This window comes from Castor canadensis, chromosome 17 (assembly GCF_047511655.1).
Source record: "Castor canadensis chromosome 17, mCasCan1.hap1v2, whole genome shotgun sequence".
Taxonomy (NCBI): Eukaryota; Metazoa; Chordata; class Mammalia; order Rodentia; family Castoridae; genus Castor; species Castor canadensis.
Window position 1 is genome coordinate 56864026 of NC_133402.1, and position 14141 is coordinate 56878166.

Consider the following 14141-nt stretch of genomic DNA (forward strand, 5'->3'; position numbering starts at 1 on the left):
TGATGAGGTCCTGCTCTAGCAGCCTCTGGCTGTTGTGCTGGGCTTCAGTAAATGTTGCACATCTTCATCGTATAACAGTCACCAAGGAACTTTGAGAACTGCAAATACCCAGGCCCATCCTGTGAGATCCTGAATCAGTCGGTCTCGGATGGAACCTGGGCACACATCATTTTTATAGCTCCCCAGGTGCTACCTGTGCATGGCCAGATGTGAAGACTCCAGGCCAGAGCAGTATCCTCAAACCTCAGAGGAACTGCAGTGATCTGGCTGGGTGCAATGGCTCACATGGGTCATCCCAGCTATTCAGAAAGCAGAGATTGAGAGGATCCAGGTTTGAGGTCAGTCTAGGCAAAAAGTTACAAGGTACATCTCCATGTTGATACACATCCGTCATCCCAGCTACACGGGAGACGTAGGTAGGAGGATCCTCGTCTAAGGTCAACTGGGGCAACAGCTCAAGTACCTGTCTAAAAAATAACTGAAGCAAAGGGCTGGAAGTGGCTCAAGTGGCACAGCACCTGCCTGACAAGCTCAAGCCCCTGAGTTTAAACCCCAGTAGTGACTCCCCCCCCAAAAAAAAATATCACTTGGAAGCTGTGTTAAAACACAGTTGTCTGGGCCCTGTCCCCAGTAGGTCTAGGTCAAACCCAAGAATTTATCTTTCCAACAAATCCCCACGTAATGCTGCTGTGGTTGTGGAGACCCCACTTTGAGATCCCAGGGTGGGACATAGGGTGCATGGAGCAGAGATGAGACAAAGACTTGCTAGTTTGACTCACAGAAGTCTGCAGGACCAACTTAGGAATTTTCAACTTGGTTGTGTTGGCATTGGGCTGTTAGGCTGTGACTTGCTCCCAGGTAGGCATTAGGAAATCAGACCTGGCAGAGTGATGATTGGCAAGGTTGGGAGGGGGGACTGAAAATAGAGAATGCAGCTTGTGACAGCTGATGGCCTCGATCTGTAGAAGGACATCCTAAGCAGGCCCACCATACTGAGGGTAAGGAAGAGGAGATGAGGAAGGGACAGGAACATGAGGTAAACGCTGGCAGAATCGCTAAGTCAAGCATGGGAGACACAGTCAACAAACTGGGAAGGAAAAGAAGAGAGAGCAGCTGCCACCACCCAGGGCTGGAGTCTGAGAATGAAGCAGGGGTCAGGGCTGATCCAGGGAGAGAGGTGACACTGTGACTTTGACATTTGCATTTGAGACAGAGATGACCCTCAGACTGTTGAGGCTCAAGACCCTGCTGCAAGGCGAGAATAAGAATACAGTGGGGAGATGAAGACAGGTGTTGGGGTCACCCTGCCTAGACACCAAGGAGAAAAGGAACAGAACCAAAGCCCAGAGACAGCCCAGAGCTGGCGACTCACTTCTGTAATCCTAGCTACTCGGAAGGCTGAGATAGGAAGGATCACAGTTCAAAGCCAACTTGGGCAAATAGTTTAAGAGACCTCATCTCCAAAATAACCAGAGCAAAATGTACAGGAGGTGTGGCTAAGGTGGAAGAGCATCTGTTTTTCAAGCACAAAGCCCTGAGTTCAAATCCCAGTCCCACCAAAAAAGAAAAAGCCCAGAACCAAAGGAAAAGAAGATTTAAGGGAAGAAAGTGGTCAAAGGTATGAAATGCTATAAAACATTATGATGATGAATGGAAAAAAATAACAAAAAAAGCAGTTGTTAGTGGTGCATGCCTATAATCCCAGCACTTGGGAGGCTGAGGCAGGAAGACTATGAGTTCCAGCCTGGACTACATAGCAAGATCCTGTCTCAAAAAAAAAAAAAAAAAAGCAAAGCAATGCCATGACAATACCTGTAAGGGAGAAAGAACACACTCCAGGGTCAGTCCCTTTCTGTGCCAACCAAGGGAACAGCCTTGATCCTACATCATATGCAGGGCCCTGGCCCCACAGTCTCAATCATCCTGGGAACCAACAGCAAGGCCCTCACAACTCCTGTTCCCACCCTCCATCAGCAAGGGACATGGAGTGTGCTGGGAGCAAGGCCCCAGGGCCTGGCACTCATGTTTTTGTCTTTATAAATTTTTATTAGGATATATTTGTTATACAGAAGGAGAGGCACTCATGTTTTTGTCATCACCAAGCACAGCCTCCAGCAACGGCTCATCTCACCAGATACCTGTGCTCGCTCTAAGGCGCACAGTTCTACAAAGGCCCAGATAAGGAGGAGAAGAGCCAGAAACAGATGGCTGGTGTCTTAATGCTTCCTGGGAACACGGGCCTCATATATGCCTCTGAGATGAGGTTGCCCAGCAAGCAAGCATGTGGAGACCATGTTCTGTCCACATTGGCAGCTCACTCAGGTGGGAGCTGAGGGACCAAGAGCAGGGGGCACTGGGATGTGGGGGACAGGCTTCAATGAGAGGCTTTAGGAACATCCACGGGCCACTACGATTAGTTGAAATTGCAAGGACAGCCAAGAAATAGACATAAAATTCTGCATCCCGTACACCCTGAGGTACAACTGGAGATGGCCTGCTCTCTGAATGAGGTCAGGACTGCTTGAAAGTGGGAGGGGGATGTTGCTCCTTCAGAAGCTTTGCTCCCCACATGTGGTCTTCCAGTCCGTCATATTAACCTGCTTGTTCAAGGTTCACTATCAGGAAAGGAGTTAACAAAGACAAGAAAGGCATTTGTTTCCCCTTTGCAGATGTGCCCTGTGTCCAAGCTCTGAAATAACCACAGGCAAGCCAAAACTGCCTAAGAATTCTGGGGACAGTGCATCTCCACTTAGGAGATAGGGTGGAATTGAACCATCCGATGACATTTCTTTAAATCCTGGAGCTAGCTGGATCCCAAGCTCTCTCCCTGAGGGGCTCTAACAAGCTTGTATCCACAGCCCTGTGACTTGCTGTCATGGAGTTTGCCAACTGGATTCTTAATACTGGGGCACTGTGAATAAGGGAGTAACTCGTTCCACACTGAACTGAGGTCCTTAGAGATAAACGGGGAATCTTCTAGGTGGTGTCTGGATGGCAGACTCTTTACTAAAGAAGTCATGTTGATGGACAAGTACAATGGCTCACGCCTGTTAATCTTAGTTTCTCAGGAGCCAGAGACCAGGAGGATCCCAGTTCAAAGACAGCCCAGCTGAAAAGTTCATGAGACCCTATCTCAACCAATAAAAACTGGGTGTAGTGGAGCACATCTGTCATCCCGACTGTGCAGGAAAAGTAAAATGGAAGGATCATGGTCCATGTTCTCCTGGTTATAAAGCAAGAACGTATCTCAAAAATAACCAAAGTAAAAAGGGTTGGCAGGGTGGTTCAAGTGGTAGATCACCTGCCTAGCAAGGACAAGGCCCGATTTCAAACCCCATACCACCGTAAAAAAAGGAAAGAGAAAGAAGAAATCATGTTGAGATAGAATTCTTACAGAAAGAGGTTCCAGTGATGATAATGAGACTCCTTCCCAAGTATCAACTCTAGGCCAACTGAGGTATCCCACTGAGCACAGGAAAGAGGAACAGGAGCCCAGGATCTCCACTAGCCACCAAAATTTGCTAATAAAGAAAAGACAGAGGTGATCCAGTTGTCTATAGACAGCCAGGAGGTTCATGCAGCACTGGCAAGTCCTATAAGATGTTGTTATGCAAAGTTCCACCTCAAAGAGTGCCTGAAGATGGAGCAAATGAAGCAGCATCAGGAAGCACTAAATGACAGTTGAGGAGCTGCTGTAAGTTCTTGGGCAGTAGGCATCTATCACACAGCCCACCCAGCTGCAGTGAGTCCAAGGTAAGACTGTGGGCTGGCAGAGGAGAAGGGAGGCCAGGTCAGAGAAGAGAGCATCTCACCCTTCTGCATCTGTAACAGCCTTTCTCCTTTGGTACTAACTGCACCCTCTCACCCCTTTATCCATGAGATTTGGAGTGAGGTCCCCTTTCCATTTGAAGCTAGCTCTTGACCAGGAATATCCAGAGTATTCCCCATCCCTTGTTCAGTGATTGAGGCAGAGATGGGCATATGACCCCTCCCAGACCACTGAGCATCAGGTCCTGCCTTGCAGGAATTGAGGGAAGCTGTCTTCCTGCTGGGATTGTGGAGCAGGGAGAAAGCTCAGAGCTGCTAGTGGCTTTTGCCACCACATCAGAGTTGTCCATCCAAGAAGAAAAGCAAAGGGAAGAAAGGTAGAGATGCACATTCCTCATTGGGGATAGAAACATCATCAACTAACCATGTTTAAAACCAACTCTAGCCCTAACCATTCCAGTTACATAAGCTAGTAAATTCCCTTTGGTTACAGCGGGTTGATAGTATTTCAGGTGCTTGCACAAAAAAAGCATTCTGACTTTTACACCAAGAAAGACTATAATCCCAGGCTTAAAAGCTCAAGCATTTCTCCACTAAACCTAAGGCACCCCTGAGTTTGTGAGTAAAACATATTGAGCTGTGTGTACGCCCAGCAGAGTCCCTGACTCGTGGTAGATAATGGAGAAATTCTGGGTACTACCCCTGCCATCCTGGAACTCACAGTCCTCCAGAGAAGGCAGACAACCAGCTGCAAAAAAAATAAATGGGGTGTCACAAGAGAGGAGCACTAAGAGATATGAATGGCATGCCAGGGGAGCATGAAGGAAGTTGAGAGAGCACCTCATGGCAGAGCACAGAGAACACCTGCTAAATTAAATTGAACTGAATGGCATTTGCCCTGTCTATACCCATGAAATCAGGAGGTATTTAAAACTCCCATAGGTTGTCAAAGTGGGAGGTGAGTGAGAGGAGACTACCATGATCGCACACTTGTTATGCACCTTGCAGTGTGTGCTACATTTTCTCATTCAACACTCATAGGAACCCAGTGAGGTAACTATAAGCATTGCTATTTTGCTCATGAACAAATCAGGGCTCAAAAAGTTTCATTTTTCTAAAACAAAAAAAAAAATCCAGGGAAGATCTAGTTTCAGGAATGACTTGACCTATGGACTCAACCCATGTTGGAAGAACCTGGTTGCTTTCCACCACTCACTTCCATAGGGGCTTCAGAACCCTCACCCTGGTGGTTCATGGCTGGTTCCTAGAGCTACAGGCTTTCATCCTTTCTGCCTGAAATAACCCACAAGAAGCATATCTCTACCTCAGCTGTCCCAACAAAAGCACTACTGTGCCTTTATGTCTCTGATTCAATCCATGCTCACTCTGAACCAAGAGCTGTGGCCAAGGAAAATGATTTTTGAGGGTGAGTCAGAAGTTCACAGCTAGAGCTGAGAGTTGACTCAACACCCCCATTGTACACAGACAGAGTGGAGGTGACCATAGCTTCTCAGAAGGAAACTGGGGAGTGGATCCTAGATGGTACATATGGTGAAGCCCAGGACAAGAGTTTTTCCATCTCATCTTAAACAAGCATTATCTTATGAGTAGGATGCATGCAAGGATGAATGCCCCTGGATGTGGTTGGAAACTCACAATTTTAGGTAGTAAAGTAGCAATTTACACTGGCTTTGGGTTCAATGATATCCCGGAAAAGAATTTGAATGCACAGTGCATAAAACATGGAATTACAAGTACATCTCCATTTAATTCCATCTCAACTTCCTGTTTAGCATTCCTGACCCTCAACTGTAAAACTGCACAGTAAGGCCTAGGGTAGTAGCCTTTAACCCAGCTGCATATCAGAATTAATGGTAGGCTTATCAACATACACACTAGGCCCTAGCTTCTACAAATTCTGTATGTCCATCTCAAGAACTCCTGGCCTAGAGTGTGGTAAATTTACCAGGAGCATTGACGCAAAGATGTTATTTGCTAAAACTGTAAATGACTCATTAGCTCCCATTAATCCAAGACAAATGATGAAAAGTGAAGACAGTTTGATAAGATATAAGTCAAGCCACAGCACTGTGGCACAGTCATTAATAAGCAGAGGTGAGGTCTGCCTGTCTCAGGCTTCATTCGCTTCCTCCTCCCATCTTGTAATCTCAACTGTATGTTCTTCTGTAAACATGTTCTTTGATCTTAGCATCCATTCAAAATCCTTCAGCTCCTAGACTCCCAACTATTCAGTTTGAAAACAAATAAAGCTAGATTTGCTGAAGGAATTCAGGGCAGCTCTGCCCTGCCTCATTTCCCTAGGAAGCTAGTCCAAAACCAAAATTGCTATTGAAGGAATTGTCACCAAGAGTAAGCGATCACCATACGTATGACCATTGTGCTACATTGTAGAAAATACTTCTTCTAAATAGTTTTATTTGATCACAACCCCATAGGGTGGAGATGACAGGGAAAAACTATCCCCTCACTGTGTCTGTTCAGAATTTAGGATCAGGAAATAAATTCTCTCTCCTCCTGATCCTATTCATCCCTTCATTAGGCAGTGAAAACCAAGTCTCCTGGGTATTTTCATTTATGCCTTAGCTTTAGTTCCAATATCCAAGAATAATTTAGTACTTAGTTTTCATGGCCAAATTATGATATGGTGTGAGTGTGATTATTTCTCCCCATTTTCAGTGCTGTGTCTGACATTTTGTTACAATGTCGCTTATTTCATATGCACACTTTGGAGTCTTTCTATAGCGATCTTCTTTGGAAATATATAATGTAAACATTATAAATAAATAAAGGCACAAATACATGGTTTTCTTCCTCCATTAGTCAGCCAGAACCAAGCTTTGACTTGTTCACAGTTCATGAGTCCTTAGCCCCGAACAGTCTAGTAAAGATTTCATTGACATCCTTTTCTCCCTTTCCCCCAACCTTTTCTCTTCCTGTCTTCCTTTTTACAAGTTGTGAGGTAAACTTTGCTCCCAAAGAAAACCCTGACCAAATACCTCATTTCCCTGTGCATCCTAGAAGAGCCTCAGATCAAACAGAATAATTAACTCAGCAAACAATGCCATTAGCCAAGCTCCCTCTGTACCGCTAGCCAAACAAACACCTCCTGCAGCATATGGAGGCAGGGACTTGCAGGCAGGATTTTATGGGTCTCTCAGCGGGGCCTGCTCAAGCTCTTTGGGAGCCAGACTATTTAGCATATGTCACTGTTCCCAGCTACCTTGGGGCCTTGGCTGGGGACCACAGATGTGTACTCAAGTGATAGCATTCAAAGTCAGGTGAGGCTGGGCTTTGCTACTGTGGTGCTGCACACCAGAAGGTGCACTGACCAGGGCTTGGACTCCTCACATCCTGGTGAACTCTGATGAAGAATGCAGAGAAATGCTTCCATGAGGGAAGCTCCTCTCAGATATCTGGAGCCTGACACATCACTCACTTTCAGCTCAGTCTGGGAAACTTCTTGGGTACTTAGGCAGAAATTGAAACTCATCAAAAATCTCAATGTACCATAAGAACAGTAGTCTTTACTGAAACCAGAGACTAAAATGACCTATGAAGGTATCTTGTCCACACCCATCAGAACAGGACTGGTTCCTGAAGAATGTTGATACTTCATTTTTAAATAACTCAGCAGTGTGCTTTCCACCCCCAGCCTTCCCAGGAGAATGACTCTAATGGATCTCATTCTTCAGAAGTGTACCCAAGATCCATCCCAATTTCTCCATTTCACAAGCCTCCTTGTACGATCTGAAATAAGTCCAAAAGCTCTTGCTGTGCCTCTCTGTGAGGCACTTGCCTGGAGCAGCCTCGTCACCATGAAGCTTATGATCCTCTCTTGTTTTGGAGATGGGCTTACTGGTGGATTTGAAAGTTGTTAAGTGCCTGTATGGTTGAAATATACACATCTCATGAAGCTTTGCTTACTGGTGCAACCAATCAAAAACCAAAGGGTTAAATTGCTTCAGGCAGAATGCAAATACAGAGATGGTATAGAGATGAAAATAGTTGGATCTGGAGACTGACTGGCCTGGGTTCAAATCCTGTCTCTGCCACTCACTAAGGGTGTGTCCTTATGCTATGACCTCTCTGGGTGTCCATTCTGTCACCAATGAAATGGTCATAACATTGCCTACTTTGGAGTATTGTTCAGAAGAATAAATAAGGGATCAAGAATCAGCTGAGCATAGAGGTGCACACCTATAATCCCAGTGACTCTGTAGGCAAAAGGATAGTGAATTCGAAGCTAACCTAAGAAAAGTTAGCAAGACTCTATCTCCGAAACAAAACCTCAAATAAAAAGGGTCTTGGGGAGTTGCTCAAGTAGTAAAGAACTTGTCTAGCATTCTCAAGTCAATGTCCAGCATTGCAAAAGAAACAAAAAAACAAGGATCTACCATAGGTGTTATTTTTTATTATAAATGTGATTCTGATGGTTAATCTTGATTTTCAACTTCATAGGATTGAGAAATGCCTGGACATTAGTAAAGCACACCTATGGATGTGCCTATGTGTGTGTTTCCAGAGACTATTAGATCACGAGAACTATGATCTAATGAACAGTTTAATCCATTGATGCATTCAAAATTTGCATAGACTATTGGTGTGTGGTGGAATTGTGGAAGGTTCAGCTTGATTGGAGGAAGGAGGTCACCTGGAGACTACATCTTGCCCTGTCCCCTTCCTATTATGGATGCACTCTGCTTCCCAGCCTCCATGACAGGAGCTGCTCCACAGTACCCTCCCTGTCATAATGCACTAACACACCTCTGAAACCAGGAGCAAAGTAAACCTTTCTCCTTACATTGTTTCTGTCAATTATTTGGTCACAGTGACACAAAGGCTGACTAACACAGAGAACTGGTAGCAGAGAAATGGAGCTGTTGCTGTGCCTTTACCTGACAATGTGGTTCAGAATCTTTGAAACTGGCTTGTGGGATGAATTTAGAAAAGTTTGTACATTCAGCCTAAAGAAGCCCCAGGATAATAGAATCATATCTTAAATGGGTGATTTTGGTAAGAGTTTGAAATTTTGCAATGCTTATAGGAACATCATAAAGATTGCTCTCACACGGTTTCCAATGGGAACAAGGACTCTTTGGGGATTTGTACTAAAAACCATTCACGTTACATTACATTATGACAAAGAGCTTGTGTATATTCTGTCCACACCCTGAGACTTTGTGGGAGGCTGAGTTTAAAGGTGATTTGGTAGAGGAAATTTCAAGACAGTCCAGCATTCAGTCTGCAGCATGGGTTTGGCTGACTGCTTTTAGCCAAACTTACAGTGAAAATGGTAACCGAAAATCAGAGCAGAAACATTTGGAAAACTTTTAGTTTAACTAGAAAATAAACACATGTTTGGGGCAGAGGAATGTGTGGCTGTTAAAGAGATTAATTAGAGCCACTTAAAAGAAGCTGAGTACTTTTGTACCAGGACAATAGGAAAGATACCGTAAGGGCATCACAGGATTTGGCTGGACTCTCACCCATCAAAGGCTCAAGGCTATAAGGCTTTAACTCATTTGAAATACTTTGCTTTGACAGGAGAGCTCTGCGGTGCCCTGTTCTCACAGGATCACCTAGGGAATTGTTCCTCCACATTCAATCATCCAGGCACTCAGAGGTGACTACAGTCCAAGACAGACCTGCTACTGGTCAAGCTGTTGGCACACTTTGGGATCATCCACATGACGCTGAATCTGCAGGCATGCATAATGTGGGGTCATGGAGGCTTCCACCCAGATTTCAAAGGAAAGCCTGAGAGGTGACAGTATGTGGCAGGGTCGGGATCCCCGACAGGGTACTGTGAAGCTGTGAGGATGATAACTAAGTTGCAGTGGAGACCCCAGGAAGTTGGAGATGCCTGGAATGTGGAATACTTCCCAAAGAAGTCTTCAAGCAGTGAGCATGGTTAAGACAAAGAGAGACACCCAAGTGAGCTGCAAACATCCAGGTCATAGGGGCAGAGCTGCCCAAGCCCTTTCGAACACACATCACATGCTCCAATGCTGGACACAAAGACACAAGATTTAATGCTGGATTTTAGTCTTACTTTGGTCCAATTCTTTCTTGCTATTCTTATATTCCTCCCTTTTGTAATGGGAATGTTTACTCTGTGCCATAGTGTCTTGGAACTATGAAACATTTTTCACTTTACAGGGGCTCGAAGCTAAAGTTTGCCTTAAATATCAAAGGAGACTTTAAACTTGGACTTCTGAACCGTGTTGGAAATGTTAAAACTATGAAGACTTAGGGAGACATTGACTGCATTTTTCATTGTTAGATCAGGAGCAGAATGTTATGATTTGGATATGGAATGTCCCCAAAAAAGTGTGAAGGCTTGGATCCAAACTGATGGCACTAATTTGGGAAGTTCTGGAACTTTGGGAGTTCCTAGCTCTCTCTCTCTCTCTCTCTCTCTCTCTCATTTCTACCTATCAAGAGATAAGTAAGAAGCTCCAACTGTCATGATGTCTGCCTCACCACAGGTCCAAAATCAACAGAGCCAAGGGCTAAAGTCTGAAACCATGAGCCAAAATAAATCTTCCCTTCAATTGTTTATGTCAGATATTAGTTTTGTCACAGTGATGAAGTTTGACTAATGCACCATCCTCATTGTATTTCACTCCCCAACTTGTGAAGCCCTAGCTCCATGGGGCTGCTCTTGCGTTCTATGCATGCTTTTCCTTCTGCCTGCATGCTCCACTCTGAATCTTTCCAGGTTGACTCTTCCCTGACCAGTCCCTTATCAATTAGTCTGTCTGAGTGTCTTGTTTCAGAGAGGCCATTGCTGACTACTCAACTTCTGCTGTCATTGTCATCCCATCAACATTCTTCATAGCAGTCATCACAGTTTGAACTTGTCAGAACTATTCTTTTGCTTATTCATTTTCTGTTCATTCCAAGACACACACACTCATCCTCAGACACATACTAGGCATAAACTCCATGAGAATAAGGATCTTGTCAGCACCAGAGAAAGTGGGCACTCAGGTGCAGAGCACATGCTCAGTAAATCAGGGAAGGTGTGTGTGTGAATGAATGTGATTGCATGGCAAAGTGCTCCACCACCCATGGCCACCATCAAGACCAGCCTTGCACCCTGAAAAGGAAAATGAGCCATTTTTCCCTCCCTTTGTCTGTTCCCCAAGTTTTGTGGCTGGTCCCTTGCTCCCAGAACTCCCTTGGTATTGTTACTATGGGCATTGCGGTATGAAGAACACTGACGAGGGTTCCATGAGACAAGCTGGTATAAGGGTTTGGAAATCCTATCAATGGCAGGTCCTCAAGTGGGTCTGACTTGGGGCACCAGCCATGCCTCCGAAGACCCAGAGATGCCACAGCCAGTTTGTTAAACAGGTTTAACATCTGATCAGACCACTACTTCCTGTAAGAGTCTACAGCACAGAAAATTCATTTGCTAAGTTGAAAGTCCAAGGGAGGAGGTTCTCAGGATTTGATGTCTAATCCCAAACATAATATCACACACACACACACACACTTGGGCAAAAGGGATGATTGACTCCAGTAGACAGAACACCAGCCCCTATGCACTGCTCAGTGCTGTGATACCCAACTGGGTGGGTGGGTCCTGACCCCTTTCCATCCAGGAGTACATTGTTGACCAGGAAGCTCCCAAATGCTTCTAAAACAGATTCAACATGTTCAATGAAACCAGCAGGACAAAGAGCTTTTGTCTTCATCTGTTTCCTTTACAGGTCCTCCTAGGGAGTGCTGGCTTCTCTCAAGGGTAACCTGATTCCTGCATTTCCAGGTCCTGGGAACACATTGCCATGGCTCATAAGTATCATGAGACATGATGGCATCACTAAGCTCTTACAGGCTGCCCTGGGACCCATCCTCTACTTACTACATAATTTCTATAGGAACATATACACTGGATTCACAAGAATTCATTGAGAGGATAAATGGAGGGGTGAGGGGCAAATGCATTTTCTATATACCTATGGACCCTGTGTCTCAGAGGCAGAAATTCTATGGGGTTTTGTCCTCCTTTTCCATTAAGCAGCCTTCTGTCATCTACTTTCAAATTTGTCATAAACCCTAGGGCAATTTGCTTTTTCCTTCTTTCTAGTATTTCTCTATTTCAAACTTTTTCCTTAAGAAACATGTACTTTTTAGGGGTGTCTTCTCAGGCCCTGTCCCTCCCTATTCATCAGGATTGTCCTGATTTATTGACACATCCACTAAAGTAATGGGAGAAGAAGAAGACTGCAAAGAGAGAAGATGCCCTGAACACTGAGAAAGTGTCATCCCATCCCCCATGGGCTTCCAGCTCCTGTTTGTCATTGTTAGGGACCATTCCTGCCTCGCCAACCAGAATCAGTCTGGGAGACTCTGCTTCTTCACTCTCGGTCCCTTCCTACTTTGACTTGTTTCCCATTCCATCTTCATTTTCTTCTCCTGGGCCCTTCCTCTGATCTCTCTGTAGCCATCTAAGACTCCTGGGATGAGCAAATTGGCCTCTGGGCATCCTTACCTCACAGGTCCTAGCTGCCAGAGATCTTGAGGAAGGGTCTGGAAGAGAGGAATCAGGAAGAAGAGTGTGCTGAGGGGCTTCCCAATCTCTTCTGCTACTGGGAACATGCAGGTGACTCCAAAAAGAGCTATAGGAAAAGTCATATGCCCATGCTCCCAGTGCATGGAGCACTGGATCCATGGGAAAGAGCTGCAGATAAGGTGACTGTGGGTCTTAGGCTCAATCTTAAGGGGTCTTTACCCACTTAGTGGCAGGAGGCAGAGCTGGAAAATCTAACATGGGTGTTAAACCACTTCCTCCTCAGGCCTGAGGTGGAAGGCCTCCTGCTCCTTCCCACCTCAGCAGCTCCAGCCTCTAGTCATGATCAGAGGGGAGCTCTGATCATCTCCCTCTCCTTCCCTGACCCTAGAACTCTTTAAACACAAGCAGAAACATTATTTATGAAGAGCCCTAATTTCTAATGCATCCATAATGCCTGGGAAGACACTGGCAATTTATTTAATGAACATAGACATCATGATTCACAAACGATGATTCCAGTCAGAAATTAGCATCATTAATTTGTGTGAGCCCTCTGCTGTGATTCAGAGCCTCAGGAGTACTTCAGACCCACAAATCTCCTCCATGTTCCCGTTGCTCTGGCCTGAGCTCAGCTCAGGTGTGGCTCCAGCACCATCACCATACTCACCAGTGTTCCCATTTAACTGTGCTCAGTGGTCACCCTCCATGCTGCCTCTGGAATGCCCAGTTCTGCCCTGCAGGGACCTCCCAACCTGGCTCACCTGTGCACACTAAGGGAAGTTCATCCCAGGTCAGACAGTCCTGAAGGCCTTGACCCACAAGTGCCCACCAGAAGAAGTGATGTGGAGTATGCCAGTCACCAGAGCACCACTGACAGGTCACAAACCAGGAGGCTGCTGATACAAGCCCAGCACTGAGGAGATAAGAGGTGAGGATGTTTTTAGCTGTCAGCCTCCAAACATACACCTGTCTGTGTACCTCAGAATCTCCACCTGCATGGGGGTAAGGGGGCAAGAATAGAGTAATGAAAATTCAGAGCAAATTTCAGTGTCCTTAGCCACCTCCTCCCAGGACACTCAGTGACCTCATCTTTCTTAATCACTTAAACAAACCTGATCTACAGCTTGCTGCACACAAAAATTTTAATATTTCTAATTTAGCTATTTTACCTAATGTATGAAAGTATTTGGGTTAAAGAATAAAGAGTTCTACAAAGCTTGTGTTCATATCATGCATAACAGCCTCCCACAGTCATCACCTCAATTTGCATATGGTATTCATCTCTAGATCTTGAAAAATAGGCTTAGATCACCACCTTGGGCATTTTTTTTTTACAATCACAAGCAGTAACTGCTAACTTCCTCTCTATAAAATATGAAGCCTTAGTTCTCTTTTACCTCACCTCCTTTTCTCTACACACATATTTCTATCCAAGAATCACCAACAAGGGCCACATGCTTCTGTAAAGAAAATATTGTAGGGGAGGAGGGAAAGGAAAAGAGAAAGACAGTGAATAATATCTAAATACATTGAGTCTGTGTAGGAAGATGGAATAACAAAATGCACTGAACACTGTTGGATAATAGGTAGTAGGGAGGAAAGGGTAAGGGAGAGTAATGGAGGGGATTAATCTGATTATAGTACAATATAATTACGGTTGAAATACCATGGCATAACCTTTTAAACAAGGAATATACACTTAAAAATATGAAGGACAGGAATGTAAAACAGGTCCTGTTATGGGTTGGGTACTAGTGGAAGGAGGAGGGTGAATGGAGAGGGTGAAGGAGGAGATGAATATGGTCAATGTACTTTATATACTTGTATGAAA

General features: G+C 44.9%; 1 long non-coding RNA gene across 1 annotated transcript in view; it reads right to left on the bottom strand.

Annotated features, from left to right (window-relative positions):
* Nucleotides 1-14141, bottom strand: part of LOC141418487 (uncharacterized) — a 115406-nt gene that overhangs the window by 87884 nt on the left and 13381 nt on the right. The window contains exon 5 of the long non-coding RNA XR_012443125.1: nt 13072-13223. This is a non-coding gene — a long non-coding RNA (uncharacterized lncRNA). The remainder of the gene's footprint in view (nt 1-13071; nt 13224-14141) is intronic.